The sequence below is a fragment of the Molossus molossus genome, unplaced genomic scaffold, assembly GCF_014108415.1.
Source record: "Molossus molossus isolate mMolMol1 unplaced genomic scaffold, mMolMol1.p scaffold_m16_p_18, whole genome shotgun sequence".
NCBI classification, from domain to species: domain Eukaryota; kingdom Metazoa; phylum Chordata; class Mammalia; order Chiroptera; family Molossidae; genus Molossus; species Molossus molossus.
This window is the reverse complement of record NW_023425353.1, coordinates 54,934,060-54,955,990: the sequence shown is the minus strand read 5'-3', so window position 1 is coordinate 54,955,990 and position 21,931 is coordinate 54,934,060. Positions and strand designations below refer to the sequence as shown.

The following is a 21,931-nucleotide window of genomic DNA, read 5'->3' as shown; positions in this document are numbered from 1 at the left end:
GTTAGCATATGAAAGAAAGAAAAAGAAAACAAGAAACTTAGGCCAAGGGCAATGATGATGTCCAAAATCAATCACATGTCTATATTTGCAAAGGCTCCGGGACAACTGGAACCCAGTTCTTTTTGCTCTTAGTCCAATATCTTTTCCAAGCTACTTCTGTACATCTGTAGAAAGACACGTACGTACATTCTGATTTAGGACGGTACCCTCTACCTTTTAAACTAATTTATTTAAGCTCTTCAAATCCATTGGTCCCTAAAGAGTAAAAGTCTAATGCTATTTTCACAGACTTAAAATTTTTCATGTAATTTGAACATCAAAGAAGTGTCACTTAAATTAGGCCACACACACACACACACACACACACACACACAGCAGGTGGGTTAAATCGCTCAGAATGTGCAAGTGCCCCTCCTCCCAGGCCCCTCCCCAAATGCCAGATCAGGCCCCTCTGCAGCCTGGCGTTGGTTCAGCTCTGAGAACAGAGTAGCAGCTGCTGGGAGCTGGCTGCCGCCCAAGTCTCAGCTGTACTCTTGGCCTCCTGCCTCCTCTAGGAACTTACCAGGGGCGTGTGACCAAGGAAACAGCTGAGCCCCCACCTCAAAGAGGAAATGTAACCGCCACAACCCCCACCGCCACCTGCTCTGAGGCCAAACAACCAACAAATTCCTGCCCGAGGGGCAGGGGTAGCGTGGGCTGCTGATTCACCCCTCGGCATGACTTCGGCTCAGGACACAGCCCGCAGAGCCCGACAGCCAGGATGTCATCCTGACCTCTTTGGCAGACCCACTTGGGGACACAAACCTAAAGACTCAGAAGTGGTTTAGATGTTCAAGTCCCAGGGAGGGTTCTGGGAAGCTCCCCAACATTGCTTCAGCAGCCTTGGTTGGATGTCCCTAAGATACTCCATTCCTAAGCAGAAATGTTGAGTTCGGTCTTATGCTGGGCTGAAAAAGTGCTGGGAGCAGAGAGTGGCAGGTCCCTTCCCCGTGCACCAGTGTCCAGGAGGCTCCTCGATACAACGTCATTACAGAAATGAGGCAGAGGTCCTGAGCCTCTCTTGGCCTGTGACTCACGGCGTGCACATTTGGGGTGCCATGGAGCAGGGACAGCCTCAGGCATCGGAACACATTCCGAGTTTGAATCCAACTGTCATGGCTGAGCTGTAAAGCCAGGACAGTGGAAATGTGAGTGGACGGCCGGGCACCGCTCCACGGCCCGTGGGGGTGGGTGAGCCTGTTCCCAGAACCGGGCCCTGACAGCTTCTCCTGCACTCACGTCAGTGCTATTCAGAGCCCCGGCTTCAAACGTCCTGAAACCTCACCCTGCCCTGAGGACACAGCCCTTCGGATCTGTCTCAGGTCAACGCCAGGCTGTGTCACTAGTCAACACCCCTCTGGAAGGAGAAGGGCAAAGTGTTGACGCTCCCTTTCGAAAGTTCCCATGATAAAAAGATCAACGTAGAACATTTTCTCTGGGATTAAATGATCTTCAGGTACAAAGACCATGCACCAAAACTGGGCTTCTGTCTGGTTTGTTAAGTGATTGATTATTGTTTCCAGGGACAGGAGGGAGGTTTGTGAACCCCAAACAGGCCATAGCTTCTTGGAAAAAAAAAAAGCTGACCTGAGTCTACTTAAGGCTCTCCTCCCTCGGAGGGGCGTGGCCCTCTTATCCCACACGGGCGTGGGCACGAGGCGCGCGATGCTCCAGGGCACCGTGGCACGTCGGTCTTCACCTTCTGGTAGACACAGGTCCCGCTTCAAGGAAGGACGGCTGTCTCTCGAGGAAAGGTTTCATCCCAGGGAGGCACTGTCCCCAGGGCAGTCCTCGATCAGTTAGTGGGGGAGGTGGGCGCGTGAGGCCATTTCAACCTGAGCGGGACAGCCTGGGGGCCGTTCTCACTGCAGAGCGCCCGGGGGTGGGCCAGGCTGCCCTCGTCTGTGACCTGGACGGTATCTGGTCTCCCCCTCTGCCTGCTCCTGCTGCCTCCCTCCCACCTTGGAGCTGGTGCCAAGAACGCTCCTTAGGAAGCATCCCACACACTCAACCCTGTCTTAGAATCTGCTTCCAGAACCCTACCTGGGACATCTCAGGACACCCCTCTGGAAGGCTGAACTTGCATTGTGTTGGTAATAAAACCCAGGTTTAAAAAGCACTGCCTGGCCCACACCCTCCTCAGGTCCTCTAAGTCACCTGCTCTAACCCCCGGCACCTCATCGCTGGTCCAGATCGTCCCGTATTTACAAAGGGGCTCGAACTTGTACGTTCAATATGCACTTATCTGCCGTTCCACACTCCTGAGTTACAGGTTCTTATGGGACCACATATTAAACCTGGCCAATTAAAAAATATACATATGATTCTTCCCGAAGTTGTGAATTCTCACCTCTGCATGAAATCTGATCCTACTGTTTCAAAGTCCTACTCTCAGACGCCACTACAGGTGACATAATCCTTGAACCTCAAATCTAATGTATGCCTATGTATAGGTACCTCTGAAAGTTACATCCTCAAATGGACTTTCAAAACCATCAGCAGCTAACACCATGCCTGGTACATAGAAGGCATTCAAGATATCAGGATAACATATTCGTTAATGCCTATCAAATGTTAAGCAACTTATACAAGTGATCTTATTGACTCCCTCACAATTACTGATCGTTAGAGGTCACTGGTTCCATTATACAGATGGGATCATTGAGACTCACTGGGGTCAAGAAACTTGCCCAAGATTACACAAATTAAAAGGCACTTACCATGCCTCACTTTTACCCAAAGAAATATGTATTATTATTGTTTCCCTGAACTACTCTTCTGGGGAATAGGCAGGACGTACTAAGGTTAATTAGAATTTAATGCTGTTTTTAAAAAATTTTATAGCTGGCCATAAGATATTTGTGAGTGTTTTGATTTCTCTGTGCTACACCATGCAGAGTATAAGCATTAGCACTTCAAATGTTCTAATAGAGGAGCAGCCTAAACAATTTTAACAGCAACTAACACTTATGTTGTGCTCCTACATGCTGAGCAGTAGCCCATGAACTTTTCCAGGAAGGACTCACAAGTCAGTTTTTCTCTTTCCCTCTTTATGTTCCTTCGTTTGCCCTTTCTCTTTGTGGACAGGCCTGGGGGAGGAGGAGTTTTCACAGCATGGATCATTAATGATCCTCGTGTGCACAGCTCAATTACTGATTTTCACACTGTGACAATGAATCAGTAAGAATATTAAATTGCATTTGGTATTTGATGTTTTACAAGGATGAAGGGATTTGTATTTAACTTGGTCAAAGTAAAATATTTGGTCTCTCTGAGGGTCCGGCTGTCCTTGTCCAGATAATCCATGTGTGTGATCATATGTGTAATCAGGACCATGAATACCAGTGTGGTCGATGCCCAATGATTTCCTCAGCTCCCACTGGGAGCCAGGCATTCTCTCAGGAACCGCGAGAGGCACAGAGATAGGTATGGGCCAGCATCTGCCTTCCCAAAATGTACAATCTGCCAAAAATTAGGAGCTGCTCAGCTTCCTCTGTCTTTCAGTGAGGATGCTACACAGTGAATTCCAAATGCACCCTCATAAGGTAGTTCATTGATTTTCAAGAAAAAAAGTTAGACTAGATAATTCACAATTCAAAAAAAAAAAAAAAAATTCCCTGTCATCCAAGAAGATGAAGAGAGTGATATCCTTCAAAGAAGAAAGAAAATATTTACTCAGAATCCTCAGGTGAGGGTTACTAATTCTCCATTTGCGTCTGACAGTTACCCATCAAGAAATGATCTTTAAGAATTAGCGTTTTCATTATCTTAACCTGTTGTTTCACACACTGAGGTTGGGAGCAACATTTCTCTCACCCTGCCTGGGAGCCCAGGTATGGCCCTTTCTTCCCAGACCCTCTCCAGGGCGGGGGCTAGCGGGGTCCCCCAGCAGCAGGGAGGGCTGGGAGGCGGGAAGGAGCAGGGAGATGGGCATGCGCACTGAGGCCGTGCCCGCAGGGAAGGGCACACGGGCAGAGTTCCCACAGCTCAGATCTGGAAGGATCCGGCCAGCCTCAGACGCTGAGGCCGAGCACATACACAGTGTGACAGAGCAGCGGTCCTCCGTACCTGGGCCACCCTTTATTTACAGATGGCATCTTGCTCATTGACCAGTGTGTGAACACACCAGGCCCTGGGTCCCCCTGGAAGAATTACAAAGAACTATGTCATTGCAAACATGCCAAAGACTCTGCAGTAATTCAGAAGTGATAGTTTATGATTATTTACTAAACCACCTCCTTCACTGAAGCTGCTGAAAAAGGAACAGAGAAGTCAGAGTTCATAACCTGAGAGTCCCCGAGAAGGATGCCAGAAAGGCTTGTCGGGGCTAGAACACGGGCCTGGCCTGTGGCATCGTGTCGCATGCTCCCCCTGTGCCAGCAGATGGTGCAATGCACACCTGTGACACTTGTCACAGAACAGCTCTGCGGTGTTTTTATGACAAGTGCTTACATGAATCTTGACGCATCCAGGCGTCCTGATGGACGCGTGTCTCCTGACTCAGCTGCCCCCGAAGAGACTGCATTTGATAGCAAGCAGGAAGCCCACCGTCACCTGGGTCCAAACCCAGCCGTCTCCATTCTCCAAAGGATTCTTCTTTGGGAGAAACTCATTTTACAACGTGTGACGGATCACTGCTTTTAACGAACAAGATGAGATTCAAAAGTCACATCCTCCCTAACAGGTCCCTGGCTGTTGCCCCCTCCCATGGCCTCTGTGCTCACACTGGCCTCTGTCACGGTTCTCACGTCCACGTCGGCACTTATCACAGAGTCCTGAGGTTCTCTGAGAGCCAGGCTGTTCCCCCCAATGCCGGGGACTGTGCCTGGCTTATCTCTGGGTCTCTAGAAACCACCAGGAACATAACAGGAAGTTAATACGTTTCTTAAAAGGGAAACGGCTTCTACGCATCTTAACCAGGAATAGTATACTGCTTTTTCAGTTATTTAAAATATGAACTGTTCATATTATATTCACACTATCATATTTTTGAACATGTTTATAAAGTTTATGCCTTAAAACAAGAATGTGCTGCGTCAGTACGAAGAACAGAATTCAGATCATCAAATATTAAGCAGGGACACACCGACCACCTTATTCGAGAAGTCCCTCTTCTGGGGAAACTGGATATTGTTTAATACTGACTCACACCCATGATTTCCAAAATAATTTCTCTGATTTATCAATAAGTACTGATTGAGTGACTAGAGGTCATTACTGTCTTGAAAGGGTAACAAGAACCGGTATTAACCCAGTGGAAAGACTGATATATTTTGATCATTGTTTTAAGATCGCAAGTAGCTGAAGATCAGGAAGACACAGTAATGCCAGATGCACCCCTTTCTACACGTCCTGGGGAGACGGTAAAAGCATAAGCAAATTTCTTTGTTGTGACCTGTCAGTAAATCAGGAAGTCAAATCATTGGCTGTAACTTGTTTTTTTTTAATGAAATAAACAGGACATAAATAGAGTGGAATGAAATGGACTAGAATAGGGTAGGTGAAAATCAGATAAAAATCAGAGTATATTACCCTTGGTACAGCTATGCCTTATGCTGTAAAATGTTCTTTCCCATATGTGTGTGCAAGGGTTTGTGGGATGTGTCTGTGCACATGTATGTATATAAAAGTTACTTTTGAAAATGGGCCTGTGTCAAAAATAGTTGCTAGGCACTAGCAACTATTAATTTTTTTCATAACTGTTTGGAGAATAATTTGAAAGGTATATGTAACTCACGTCGTGATGACCAAAGTCAGCGAAGGGAAATACGGCGGCGACAGGGTCCTTGCTGTGAAATACAAACATTATTTATGAGATGCAGAGACCTCATCATTTAAATATGAGGACTGATGACTGAGGAAGATAGAGCTTCGTAGTTAAAACAAACAAATGATTATCTCGGACAACAGTGGAAACAAGACCTGATTCATGAAGCAGCTAATTGTTCCCCCCAGCTGCAGGAGAGGGGACCCGTCGCTCCCCATGCACACTGTGTGCAACATTTGTACACTTGCTCTTGAAATTCACCCCAGCACAAGTTCAGCCATACACACCGGGGCCTGGGGGCCAAACTGGGGTCAGTTCAGAAAGAACCTAAGAGTCAGCTGCAGACAGGCATCAAGTCTGCATGTTAAAGACATAAATGTACCTTTCAGTTGTGCTGGAATTAAACTCACATTTAAATTGCTCTATTTCCCCACAGAACTTATTGATATGTCATAAGAAGGAACCTTGAGAGTTTCCCTGGTAGCCAAAGGAAATTGATATTTCATATCAGTTTTTTTTTAAGTAAATCACAGAATTGGTAATCAGGTAACGATAATCACAAATCCCCATAATTGCTCATATTTAATTCAACTGAAATACAGATCCATTAATCCAAAGCACATACAAAAAAAATAATAGCTGCATGTTTTCATATACCATATTATGTGCCAAATGCCACCAGGAACACCTTACCCATACTATAAAGAAACCTGAGGTTCAGAAAGGACAGGTCCCCTGCGAAGGTCACATGGCACCGATACTGTCCCAGCGTTGGTGAAAAGCCCATGCTCTGTCCACTGCCTCCCACAACCTGGTTCCAGTTGTGCATTCGGCATGTGTTCACAGAGAAGTGACTGCGACACCCACACATACAATCATGGCTACTTATTCAAGGCAGATGCCAAACCACACAGCGACTACATCTTTTAATCATAAGAGAGTATCATTGCTGCAATCCCTAGCCAGAAACATGCAATTATTTCTCATCAGTAAAGTCACCTTGGCTGTCCCACTACAATGCAATAAAATGAGACAAAACAAAACCCAAGACTTGATTCTGTAGCAATCCTAAAACTGAGACACGAATGAGCTACAGAAGATCCTGTCATTATCAAGTGAATGCATGACCTTTGGTCCATGCCGGAATGTTCCCCCATTTGGAGGAAGGGCTTCTTGCAAGGTTCAAGAGGTCTCACCTTGACCACCATGCTAGGATTCAGGCTTAGAGATATCTCTGAGGAACGAATGATTTCTTAGGGCTAATGCATCAGTGGGGAAGGTATCTGGATGACAGTTCCAGAGTTGTGAGTCTGTTTTAGCTGGTAAAAATGAGAAGAACACACCTGTACCTGAAACTTCTTGTGAAAGTGACTAAGTTCTTGGAAAAGTCTTCTAAGAAACAGGACAAATGGGAAAACAGCAGAGCGGTGCTGGGGAGCCACAGGTAAGTACTAAGCCAGGCAGCCCTGTCCAATTTCTCTCCGTCTAGTGGAATTTGCAATCGTTATCTTTTCTTCTAAGATGTGATGCTTTAAAAATAATTTTTAAATCAAAGCGAATTAAAATTTATGCTGAGGTTTGTTTCGGCATTTTACAGTATACCTTTAATATCTCAGATTGGGAAACATCAATCATGCAAATTCTACATTCTGACCAGGAGTCTTACATTTTAGGCCCACAGTTCTCAGTGTGCAGTACTTGGACCAGCAGCAGCAGCATCACCTGGAAACTTGTTTGAAATGCAAACACCTGGGCCTCCCTCCACATGCACTGGAGCAGAAACTCGGAAGCAGAGGGTCCAGCAACCTGTATTGGAATAGACCTGCCAGGCGATGCGTGGGCAGGTGTGAGAACACTGCTTTAGCGAGGGGCCCTCTGTGTAGCACAAAAGGTGGAATGTCAGTCTGAAACTTTCCTTTGAGAAGTTTCACTCACATTTACTTTCTTCTGCAGTACGATTCACTTTCAGAACAGGATGGCTCATTTGTGTTAAAAGATGAGCCCTAGGTCACCAACTGACATCTGTAAGATAATATAGTTCATGTTGGTCACCAGAGCAGAGCTATGGAATCGAAACCTGAAATACATAGAAATCCCTACGTCCTCATTGGAAGCACATCCATCTTGCCACTTCATCAGTGCCGATGGGGAGAGGACGGGGGTAAAGGAACGTCTCCCCTCTTCACTGACTCTGTTCTGTAACCCTGTCTTTAATGAGATATTGTTCATTAGCAGTGAAATCAGAAAGAAAATGAAGTAGTAAAGCAGCTAGCTTAGGTCACCCATCACTGATCCCACAATATTAGGGGTTATTCTTTTTCTAATAAAGCCAGGTTGTGAATTTACATGTATAATATATATTATATATGTCTTATGTGTGTATGTGTATCTAAATGTACATAGGAATATATACACACATACATTTATCAAAGAATAGGCATATAGATTCCCAACAGTAAAATTAGAGGTAATCTTATTTATCCAAGTAAACCTGACTAGTTAATTCATATAATGATTTAGAGAGGTTAAGAAATTTAAAGCAATATGTTCTCTGAATATAATGTAAAATACACTGATATCAAATACATCCTCCTATTTACCAATAAACAATATTTTTAAGATTTTCCATTTCTTCAGGTTAGCTAAGTGGAGGAACACATAAGATTATTTTGGTTGTTTAGTTTGCTTCAGGTCATAATATAAAATTAATAAATTTTAAAAAAACATTTAATTAGCAGAGTCCCTAAATCTCTCTGTCCAAATATTTTGACAAAGCCAGTACCTTTGACAAATTAGCAGGTTTATTATCATACCGCACCTGACTTGCGTTTCAGAGCAGGGCTGCAGCTTCTGTTAAGCCCACCACTTCCTTTAGCCGAGAAACTGACTCCCTGAGGGTAGAAGGATAAAAAGGCCACTTTGATCCTGTACATCTGCCAAAAGCAACCGTCACCCTCTGTGCCAATCACACGAGCGCAGGCAGAGAATGGGTGAGCTCGCGCCAGGTGTCCGGGGCTCCCGGGTAGAAAACAAACTGAGGACAAACAATCCGTGCAGGGAGCTCACGGGCGACTTCTAATGCAAGTTCATCAGAAAGCAATTTCACGGTAAACATATCAGTAAAAATAGATAATTTCATCCTCAATATCAGTGAATTGCATAAATTGGTGTTGGCAGGTGGATTGGAAACAGGTGTATCTGCCTGGCGTTGGCTCTCTCCTGTGGGACAGAGGCAGGGCCTGGACAGCCAGCCTAGCGCTTGTCTGTATCCTGAAGGAGAGACGGCCTGGAACTATCCCTCCAGGGAGGCCAACAGGCCTTAACTAGAAACAACCACAAAAGAGGGCCATCAGGATGACTCTGAGAGCCCAAACCTCATGAATTCAATAGAAAAACAGAAACGGAAGGGCAATTCTTCTTTCAACTCCAGATAAATATCTCCAGATCTGCTTTTTCACCAATTCGCTCCAAAACATTTTAATCAATATTTTCTCCTTAGTCACTTAGCCCTGTGAACTATTGCTTCTGACTAACTTGGGCAGTTTGTAATGTAATATTGTTATATTTTCATTGTTCTTTTCCTGAAGGATGTGATATAAAAGCCAATGTGAAAAAATCCCACCCCCGAAATTATTTTGTTATCATCTTTTTTTTTTTTCAGTAATTCATGGACAGATAAAACACTTGTGACTCATATGATAACTTCATAGCATTTTCATTTTCAAAACAAGCAGTGATATACATTTAATTTCATTACACATTTTCTTATAGGTTTCAGTGTTTTACTGGATAAATAGTCCCTGCAGGAGAAAGCAGTTTGGCGATAACATTGCCACACCTGGCAAGTTTTTGACGTGTGATAACTCATGAAGGCGTACAGTTGCTCACATATTCCACGCAGGAAATTGAAGCTCACAATGCTCATTAACTTGGCCAGGCCATGAAGAGGCTTGAGGTCAAGCTTCAGTCACCTTGACCTCAAGCCTGTTGCCTTTCTAGGATACCATGAGAAAGTGTGTCTCAAGGACAGGGGACATCAGGAGCTGGGAGTCCATCCCTCCCCCAAATGGCAGCCACTCATATAGATTTGAGACATCCACAGACAAATGTCCCCTGACTCCGTACCAGCTTCAGGAGTTGACGTCCACGTTTGTTTGGTGATGGCCCTGCCCCATAGCCTTTCGCTATCTCGATTCTCAGTTCCTGGTCCTGATCTCCAGAGGAGATCTCATTCTCTGTGTTTCCTCTGGCTTTCACATATCATAGTGCAAATCATATCACAAAGGAAGGGTGAAATATACGCCTTTTCTTTTTCCTTAGACAGCGATCTCCAAGTATGCTACAACAGAAATTTGGCCACTGCTGTGACCACCACCAAGAACAGATCTCTGAAGACATCACATGGCACGTAAGTCTCTTTCCCAGGAGAGGCAGCTCATAAATATCAGTGAACATGTACTCTGTAAAACAATGGTACAAATTCTTTTTCCAAAATGAGAATGATCTGACAATAAGGATCAAAAATGATCCAGCGGTAAATTCAGAAATCAATCGGTAGAAGAAGACTGATTTTTTTCCTTATCACTGTCCCTGCGGCTTCAGCAAATAATACAGGTGGAGCTATAGAAATATGGGGTCTCTATAGCTAATAGGAACTTGTGCCTGGGGGAAACAAGGTACTTCAGAGGACAGAAGGAGCATGCCAAGTCAAAGAATCCCCTCAGAGAACAACAAGTGATACTGATGACCTAATCAACACAGAAGTAAACACAGATTTCCCCCACACAGGGCCACTCAGTAGCTTCCCTAAAAAAATCAGAAAAGCATCACATGCCTTTCATTTAGACTTCTTTTTTTTTGTATCATTTATCAGTGTCCTTCAGTAAGAGTACCCCCGAGTTGACTATCAATTCAAAACATGAGGCAAGCTGACCAAGAATTGGAGTAAAAGACATAGTCCTTTCAAGATGGCAGGTCTGAGTTTCACTACCACCAGTTTCTTGACTACCAGTGAAAACCATCTGATCCCTGCCTAAACCCGAGGATCTAATTTATAAGCAAGGGCACAAGTGATATCACCCCATCCTTTCTCAAAGTGTAAAAACCAATCTAATTTCTACAGCCAGGCCAAATAATGAGGAAATGTTTCCTGGTGATTTTAGAAGGCTTGATTTTAGAGCCTTCTTCTCTTGCTAGGTCAGTTTGGCGAATCTCTGACGATACCAATGGCCTTCTGTTGGACAGAGCTACTGCTGTTATCTTCAAAGTGTACTAACCACAAGTTCACAGTAACTTTATTTGAAATCATTTCTAGGCCTTGAAGTCCCAAATTGCTCCTGGAAAGGTGCTAAGATGAAACTTTCTACACTTTTTCTAGACAAATCTAGGAGGACTAGAGAACCTTCTTTGTGAATAGGCATCAGAACTACAACTTCACCCCAGGTGAGATACCATAAGTAGATAATAAAATAGTATGTGGAATTTTGTGCACACATGGAATAATAAATCACCCATGCTCAACTCTCTTTGTGAGGGCTCCTACTGCCCATCCAAGCCTACAAAATGCCAAGCCTTACTCTCTGTGCAGATGAGTACTTTCTTGAAAGTCATCTGGACTTCATGTGTCCACCAATGACCTGTCATCACTGAAACCTTGGCTTGGAATTGTTATCATGTATAGTATGGCTGTGCTGAAAATGAACTCCAATTATGTATGAACAAGACACTCAAGATAGTAGTCACCTCATGAAAACATGCTCAAGATTGGGAGGGCTCTTAAGAGGATGTTTTACCTATGTGAGGCCAATGCATCAAGCAAAGGTTGTGATAAGGACACAACAAAGGACAAGCTGATAGAAAAATATGAGTATTAGGTAAAAATAATACTAAGCACTGGATTTCAGCTTTAATTCTTGCAACCAGCCCATTTCAGAAATGGGGACACCGAAGGTTAGAAAGCTTAAGAAATCTGTGAAGTTGCAGCAGGGGATCTGAACACTGGTCTGGAACCCCTTATCCCCTTTACTTAACCAACTACACTTGGTAAGATTTCCTTCTAAACATCTCTCTCTTATTTTGTAACATTACTCCTTATTTTCAAGGCTAAAACAAAAAGTATAACAAAAATTGGTCCACGAATATGATACCAAAAAAATGCCATTGAGTCATAGAAACTGAACTGGAAGAGATGTCAGCAATCATCTGGTGTATTCCTGTTGTTTTATGAGTAACTTCTGAAAGTAGGTTCCTTCCAGTGTTTTAGGGCAAAATAGAGGAACCTGAACCAGATTTGGGACAACATATCCAGATCTTTCTCTGCTTCCAAAAACCTAAGTATTTATCTGTGTCAATGGAAAGAACTGCATCCTTTAAAAACAAACAAAACACAGCAACAAATCATCCTTCGGGTATCCAATAAATCAAATCTTTTACTGTCCGAAGTTTTCCTGTGACAGTTTATGTGATCCCCTCCCCTCATTACAGACTCTGATTTTTTAATCTTTTAAGGACTTTTATAATATTCTGAGTCTATTTTAATTTCCTTTCTCAAACATACAAATGGGGAACCTCAAAACAAACTCCAAAAATAATTTGCCTTTAGAAAAACTTTTAAAATTCTAAACAGATACATTGGTATGATCTGATGTGAACTTGAACTTTGTTTGCAGTTAAGAATCCCAGTTCAACTTGAATCAGTTGCTTGCAAATCTAGTAAGCAATATAGTTAATATATTATTTCATAAGATCAAAAAATGATTCAGGACCTCATCCTAATTCTATATACATCTTCTTAATCAGTTGACTCCTTTATCTTGGTAGAGAGCTTCTCGATCTCGACCGATAGTTCTAGTTTCTGGTCTAACCATTAATAGAACGTTTCCCTAGCAACTTACCAGTGGTTCTCTTTCTTCCTTATTTGCTTTCTGGAAACAATATGGGTTCCATCCTTGAGACAACTCCTATGGATTTTCCTAATTAACTTTGCAAGTAAAGAAATGTTTTTCTAATTTGTCAAAATTATTTCATATTGCTTTACCATCCCAGATATTGTCCATCTATCATTTTCCTCATATTCTCAATCACTGAATTCATTGCTTATACTCTTGAAATACATTTATCTTTCCAAAATGCCTATAAAATCTGATACAGCCAATTTCCCAAACATTTAGCATGAGACCTGACACACAGAAAACCCTTGATAAATATTTGAAAAACAAGAATAAACAAAGTAATAAATAACCATGGTCTCTGATGCAAAGACAAGCCTTGCAGACCACCACACAAGGACTCAGTTCTCAATTCATCTTGCATAAAAACCCCCCTACTTTGACCTAGTGTGGTCCAGAATATATTTTCTGATTTCCTGATAAGAAGACCAGCTGTGTCAGAATCGATTGCTTTCTATATATTCCTAAAGCCTGCCACAGTCAGGGAGGCAAAAGAATGAAGCTGCCAGGTTTTGGTTTTCTTTGGGAAGTGGATGGTTGAATAGAAACTCATTTGATCAGAACCACACTTAACCTATCTTAAAATGTAGGAGGTAAATTAAGAAAACAAACTCATTCCACCTTGAATCAGCGTATCCCTTCCTTCTGGACTAGATTATTTTTATAGAGATGAGTAAACTATGACTCTAGTTTTCGATGATCATGAGTGGATTAAGTGGTTTGTCATTTAACCCTGGTGAATCCCATTGCTATTTCCATGTAGCAGGAAGAGAAGCGCTCTCTCCTATAGCTTGATTAGAGCTGTTCTGCTTAGGACAGGAAGAGGGGTCTGAAACTCCCCAAATTGTCAGTATCCTCTTCCCCCTCCCTCCCTCACCTTCTAATCCAATGCTGCCTACTTGCCCAGACCTTTGACCTTCAGAGGAGTGAATTCTTAACCTACATCTTGGATCACCTTCGCCATGGTTCATCTCCCCAAAGGCCACATCTAGTAAACATAAGTTGTCTCTAGTTCTGTGTGCCAATGATTTGGAAACTGGGAACTTGCCTTGGTCTCATCCCTCTCCACGTAGATGGAACAATGATCTGTGAATTCAGTTAAGCAGGCTACTTCGGGGCCTTGTTATTCCTGCAGAAGCCCTGTTCATTGCCTGAGATCTGAAGAAGACACTTCTCTGTAAGAACCAAAATATTTCCCAGGTCAGTTGCAATTTAAATATAAGGGCATCTCTTTGTTCTTTTTTGCAGAAAGATGAATGTCAAATCCACTTTAGCTGAAACTTTAAGGAAAAAAATACAATAAAAACTTGACTTAGAGCTGATTTTGAATCCCGGCTACTAAATACCATCAACAATATAAAGGTCAATTTTTAATTCAGGAAACTTTGATTAAATATCTGCCCCATGTAAGCAAGCACTGCTAATGATTTTAAAGAAAAACGTATCGGGAAATATGCTTTTGGACTAACTCACTTGTTTGCTTAATGTGAGTTACTTAAATGACTCCTGAATTTAAGCACATGTCTTATGCTGAATATATATATTATATACTGTATTATATAATATATATTAATATTATAACTTTTCTACTCTTTGTTTTTTGTTTGTTTGTTTTTTAGCCAATATTAGAATACCCAAAGTTATAAATTTGTATATTTATTCTCAGCTACCTTCAGAGAAGTTTCATTGGGTAACTTTCTGATTGTGCTATCCCTAAGAATGGCTGATATTCAAATTACAATTGAAAAATGAAGCGCAGTTAGCTGATGAATTGACTGCTCTGCATAGCTCATCTTCTGTGCTGAACACTAATTGTGGTTCTCTAGTTCCTGATGGGAGAACCAACGGATTAAACCCCAGGTAGGAGAGACATCTCTCCATCCTCTGGCCATTTTCACAGGAGTGTAGAATTTGCTCATTTCAGCAAAATTTAATGCAGATACTTCAAGATAAGAGGCCAGATGAGTTGCCCAGTGCAAACGGCTCACTCACTGCTTAGAGACAGGACATGAGGGCCTTCTGTGGGGGGTGCCAGGGACCCCAAAGGTCTCTTTGTTTTCACGTCTGGGAGGCAGTTACAAACGGTTTCCATCTCCCATCCTGTCCAAATCTGCTGCTTACTGGCTCTCACCCAGTGGTGCAGGATTTAACATTATTCTTCCATGGATCCATGCCAACCCCTTTCTAGTAGGTTCTTCAGCCTCGCCTTTTAGATGGTAGAAATTACACAATTAAAATGTTTTAGAGAAACAGTACCTACACGAACATTATTTAGACAAATGTGGAAGGGCCATCCCTTCCCGGAGCGACGGCCAGCAGGTGGCGGCCTAAACATCACGACTCCTATGTAACGCGTACCTCGTAGATCGTTACTGCCTTGGCTTGGCCTTTGGGGTTTCAGAGGCACAGAAAGAGTAAAACTACTCTCCAATGTTAACCATCAACATTTGTATGGGGTGGAAACAGAAGAACACTAAAAAACTTTAGAAATTTAAAAAATTCTTAAAAGATTTGTCTCATTTAGATTCAATCTCTCTCTGAAGTTTTTCATATGAAAAGATGAGAGTTTCTTTACAGCGAATAATACCTATGTGCCAGGTTCTTTGTTTCAGCTCCAATCCTACAAGGTAGGCCCTGTTTTACCTTATGAGAATGTTGAAGCAATGAGGAATTAACAAAACTGCTCATGTCACCTCACTAGTCTTCTGTTCAGACTGGACTGGTGTTTCTACACCATTTAATCTGCGGACACTGTGAAGCTCAGAGAGGTTTACAGTCTTGGCCACGGTCCCACTGTTAGTTATTTATTCAGGCCCAGAAGCCAAACATCGGGACTGCTGGTTCAGGTGACAAATTGCATGTTTATGAAGGTAAGTTTCGGGGAAGTGAGATTTGGATACCCTACACTATACAGGCCTTGTGTCCCCAGCCCTTTTCTTTTGATTCAAGTTTTGACCCTTTTTATATCCTGCAAAAGCCCATGGAGGCCCACGTGTCTGTGCAGTAAGGCTTCATCCCACACCGCCGTTACCTGCTCCTTCTCCGGGGAGCCCCAAGCACACCTTCAGTATACACCCCTCTGTTAGTTTTCACCTGACTTTCAATCAGAAGTTCCACCAAGCTCAACATACCTGTCTATAGCTTCCTACATCATATCTGATAAGTAATGCAGACATTACGATCATTTGGGTGATAAAATACTACCCTTCCTGACAGGATGTTTACATCTTTGTCCTGGAGTGTGTGTATATGCACATACATTTTTAAATACATGAAATTTGTCACATTTTACTACATAGGCTCTTTCCCTTCTTGAAGCCGGAAAACACACACACACACACACACACACACACACACTGAGAGCTGTCATCCACAGTTCTGGATGAAGACAATAACTATAATAACAATGAAAGAGTACAGCGTCCAGTTGCTACAGTGCTTTCATTGGGCTTAAGCAGACAGCAACAGCACATACACGCCACACGACGGCATGCTCTGTTGCATAATCTTTCCAGAATTCTGTTCGTGATTATGTGAAAATTTCAGGGTTGGAGTAAGATTTTAATCTTCACAAAGGAAATATGTGCTGTGACCACAGTCAAAACCAGCACCAGAGTGGAAAAAAAAAAAAGGGACGGATCATTAATACCAGCTAGTGGTTGGCAGTGGGATTTCTGAATTCATCTTTAATGTTATGCCAGATGTTTGATAACTTCCTAAAATTCTTACAATACCAGCATATGTAATGAAATTTGCAATAAACAAATATAAAAGTATGCAATTAAAAAGTGCTAGCGCAATCATTCTCAGAAGCCAGATAAAATAAATAGCATCATGGATATGACTGCAAAGTCCTGACAATTAATTAAGTTGGCAGGATTCAATAGCAACTTTAACAGAACTTCAAGTCATCATTGAACCATGAACTTTTAATCTCCCTTCTCTAAAAAAAGACAATAAAGTGCCATATTTGCAATCAAGAGGTTTGTTTTTAACACTCTCCTTTTAAAAAAGATAATGTTTGAGAGAAGCAATGAGTATTTAAAACTTATAAATGCTGCAGAAATCTGGGATCTGTTACATCCTCATATGGGTTTTACTTATTTTCTGTCCAACAGTTTTTTTGGGTTTTTTTTTGATGATTAAATTTAGTCAAATGCCAATGATGCTGAGATTTCTACCAAAGTTACATACGTATCAATTAGCAAAGTGCTAAGAAAAAACATGTCAAGACAGAGTATAGATATTTTCTTATCAATAAATGTTAGGCGCTTCATGTGAGGATTTTAGCTTGTGGTTTTAGAAACATTTTATATGGCTTCTGATAAAAGTGGCAGAAACAATTTAACGGCATGTTATATTCGTATGGAGTTTACGAGCAAGTAAAAGTCACACAATTCTGTTTAGTCCCTGATTTCAGAGAGTTTCCAAGCCCTCCCCTCACTCACTGTTGCCCCAGGGCTTGCTTTCACTAGATCTCTGAAAGCAGCACAAATTACGAAACAATTAGGTAAGAGCTGGGCCTTCTCATTTACTTGCCAAGGGATATTATACTTGGACTTGTAGGACCACCAAACTTTTAGAAATCAATGTTTGTTCTATTTTGTTCTCTGAAGACCTTGAAATATTTTGTCTCAGTTATGGGTACTGTGTCTCAATTTTGACCAGATCAAAATATGTCAACATGCATTATTTATTTATTTTTTCCTTTAAGGTATGATTCTATGGACTAGACTGTTCTAAAATGAGTATTGGATCTTGGCAATTGGAAGAAAATCTGCTAAATATATGAGCGCCATTTCTCCGGGTCCCATTTCCCCGTCGATGGCCTTCGCTCTTATCCCAAGTAGTTAGGGTGTAACCCACCAGCGACAACACACATGTAAGAGAATGTGCATCCCTAATGACGAAGGCCGGCACCCAATCTGCTTGAGAAGTCCCTGACTGCTTTTGGATGTTCCTAAATAAGCCCTGGAGAGGACTTATTTCTTAGCTTGTGTGGCTATCAGAAATTCACTACTGGCTTTATCTGGGTAGATATGCTTTCTGAATACGTCTCAATGAAACAGAACCTGTAGAAAAAAGACTGTATATTACGTTATGCAACGCTGCGTAGAAACATTCACCACGGCATGCCCAATAAATCTCTACAAAATTTGCCAAAAGAGTTGACATAAAAAGTGACGTAGTTGTTTTTCTGTTAAAAATCTTGAATCCTTCCTTTCAATTGAAACCGTATTTCATTATTCTTTACCTTAAAACGAATGCTCTTGTTTGGGGAAGTGGTGTTGTTAGCACAATTTTGATATTTTGTGTGTGAATCACAATGGATTTCTAGTATGAGAACTGCTGTCTCATGTTGAAGGGAATACAGTGTGGGAATGTGGAAAGAGGCCTGATTTTGAAAGGGAGGCTTATTTGCAGACCCCTTTACCTGGAGAAAATTAAATTCTTTTCTGTTGCTAGTTAAAAGGAACAGTTGTAGAGTAAATTACTTTTTAAATGTTATATAAATTTATGACTGAGAAATAATTATGAGCGTGCACCCTGAATGAGGCAATTTTGGACTAAATCTTTGGCATTTTAGTATGTACAATTGTAATTTTATGCTAATAGTTACCACCTGATTATTGCACTTATTAAAAATCTTATGTAATCTGTGGCATTGACACGTATACTGAGTGGGGCTTATTAAAAAAATGCCAGAAGAAATTTCCTTGGGAAGAGTATGGAGAGGAATTTAAATATTGATTTTCCGTGGCCATAGACAGTGATTAACATTCGCTTTACCTGGCAATACTGAGATCTATGCTGGCGGCTGCAGAAGGAGAGCGTGACATAATGCCAAGAATTCAATTTCAAAGTAGAGAGTCAGTTCGGTGTATTCTAGTCAAACCTTCTGTTTTTCAATTTCCTTTCAATTCTCCCAAATAATTATTTCAATTCACTTTTTGGTTTACCTGCATAGCTATTTCCCAGGGCACAGATATGTCCCAGTAAATTTTAGAGAAAGGTACATTCACAATGTTATATGGGCATTTTATGCCTTAAGAAAATATCACCAGACTACAGAGGATGGTGAGACCACGGATAACAATGTTGCCAAACATTAAAAATTGCTGAATGAGAATGAGATACTCTGGCTTAAGCACTTTATTCTTTACCAACAATATTATATTAATGTATACAATTTAATACTTTATATCTCATTTCATATCTAATCCTCACAAAAATGAAATGGTTGTGATGTAAATTCAAGTAATAAATACTTTGAACATCCAGGGCCAGTTTAATCCAAAATGAGCACGATCAATTTAAATTATAAGACTCCAAGTCACTGAAAAATGTCAGTTTATTAGAACTTGGCATAAACACACCTTCAAGGAAACTAACACCCAGAAGCAAAGATGGCCTGAGAAAAACAAATCTAGTCACAGATACATCTTGCTAATATTCAGTAGTCCTGCAGCATTTACTTATATGACAGCTAGAAATCATTTATCATGTTTAACTTTAAATGTTAGAATGCAAAATAAAAGAAAGCAAACTCAGCAGACAAGAAGAGCCTCTGGAACCACAGATTTCCTAACAAATGAAGATCCTTTGTCTAAAAAGAAGAAGTATAGATGTTATAAGTTCATCATCACTAACTTGAAATATGTTCAGAACTTTTCAGGTGACTTGATGCATTCTTAAGGAAGCCAGTTCTTTTTCTGATTAGAGATTCACACATTTCTAAACATGCTACCACCGTGTGGTGCCAGTCAGAATGATGCCAGTACTTACCATGTGAAGAAATGGCTTTCAGTGTCGACATCATTTTTAAGCCCCATATTCTTACCTAACCAACCTTGTCACAAAGCAGATCTGAATTGAACTAACTTATATAAATGGCTCATTTGCAATTGCCAACCTTATGAACTTCAAACTGTCTCCCCATACTAATGAGATTTCTCAATCCTACTCACTTCTGGCTACGTTGTATATTGTGTCTTCAGTAGTTGACTCATTCTACACGCTACTCATGTAGCTTATCATTACCTTGTTCACAGACAAAATACACATTGAATTCAGATGAGATGCCCACTGACTTGAGAATCCTGAGAAAGACAGCAGTGTTGTGGTCCAAATAGCACGACCACTAAGAAAAATATTAGAGCTAGAGTAGATTACCCCCTGCCCCAGGAAGTACAAAGTGCATAACAATCAATAGCGACAACAAGTTACAGTAACTCCTTGCTATGTATTTCCCTTAGTGGTTTTGTTTTATTGTTTCTCATAAAACCTGGCAAAATCCAGAACAATGTTGGACATCGCTCTAATAGCTCTATTTAACAATAATGTGGCTCACTTTTTTGACTTAATAAAACATCACTTTTTCCTATGTTCATTAAGTTTAAACACTGAGGCATCCGTCTAATCAGCTTCACTCTGAACAAAAAAATGACCTGATCATATAGTATGTTGTTAATATGAGCATGAACAACAGAGACCTTTCTGCGGGAACATTCTCACGTTCTGTCTGAAGGCAAGTGTTCTGCATATATGCAAACATTGTAGACAGATGGCGTCTTCTGTTTTATACACTTTAATATTGACACCCCCCCCTCATTATTACATTCCCAACATTATCCGTGCTGTCTCCTCAATCTACATTTTCAAAGCAGTTAACCTTCAGTAAGACCACCTATTTTGCTTATTTCAAAGTAAGGAGAGAAAACAACTCAAATATTCTATCAAGTTCAATCAAAACTTCCTGCTTCACTTAGTTGCCACAATTCTGGACCTAGCCTCCAAGTTTACAACAGAAAATAAAAATTAAAAAAAAGTCACAAGGCAGAGCTTCAAGGTATCATAATATCTTAGAAGAATGTTAGTTACTTTATGCCCAAAATATTTTACAAGCTCCAAACCCTTCACTAGAACAATATTATAGGAATCTGAAATATTTCTGTCCTTCTCGGCACCTAAGAACCTGACATCTGGGAATAAAAATAGTGTGCATGCAAGAACACCCTGGTTAGCATCTCCCTTCGGTCTTAAAGCACTCCAATTATTGAGTCTTCTTTCCAAGAATCACTGAAGAGGTTTATGAAGATATATCAAACTATTTATGCATAAATTTCTCACAAAAATCAATCGATTTCTATTAGTGCAATATATTAGGACTAATTAAAATGATCATACCCAGCAGCCAGTCTGTACCTTCCCAGCTATCCTTCTCCAGTATCCATAACCACGCACTGTTCTCTCTTCCATTATGCTTCTTTTATTGCTGAGCGAGGCGCTCGCTCCTTCATTAAATAGCATTAAAAATAGACTGCACAGAACTCCCCACTGGAGCATGCTCTAACAGGGCTAATGCCACAGTTCTCAAGGTAACTCTACTCAGCTGGGATCTGGGAGGGACAGTCATGGGAGATCAGCAATTTGCAAATCGAATAGCACACACAAACCTGTCTCTGTCTAAGCTGAGCCCTGCAAAATACATCAGCGTGTCGTGGAATTAAGACACTGAGAAGCTGCAAGTCAATTTCTGGAGCTGTATAAGTTTCTTTAAAGATGACTCACCTAAGCAACATATTCTGTTAAATATGCGTTTATCTACAGCAACTTTATATGATTTATGAAATAACAAATGATGTGCAGACCAGGTAAATTAAAACATGTATGCATAGCAGTCTAAATAACTTAAACATTGCATTGAAACCAAATTATTTTAAAACAATTAATTGCATTGATAAGCAAGGACAGTCACAGGTTAGCCTTTTGTATCTTCCGTGATCAGGAAGTTTATTCCTTCAAGAATATACTAAACTCTCCAGAAAATTTTAAAATAGTCTGATAGTTAAAATGATAAAAAGAAGTAAAAAAAAAAACCACAGTGATATGAAAGAAAATATAGGTTCGCACACAAATACATACCTTAAACATCCATATAAACCTGGAAAGAGCACGCACATCATTTCTCACATGTGATCCACATTAGGAATGCAGCAGAAGCAATTACTGCCGAGATAGTAGATTACTCAGCTCTCTGAACAAAACATAGCGAGAGCTCTCTACTTCCAAGTGACTGTCTTTGTGAAAATGACATTAACTACAACCCTAATAAGACATGCAAGCCCTGTGGTGACACAAATACAGAGGATCAAAAGAGCAGGTGCATTTGTTTTAA

The 21,931-nt window shown here is 41.1% G+C and overlaps 1 protein-coding gene across 2 annotated transcripts in view; it reads right to left on the bottom strand.

Annotated features, from left to right (window-relative positions):
* Positions 1-21,931, bottom strand: part of ARPP21 (cAMP regulated phosphoprotein 21) — a 605,449-nt gene that overhangs the window by 124,840 nt on the left and 458,678 nt on the right. The window lies entirely within an intron of this gene.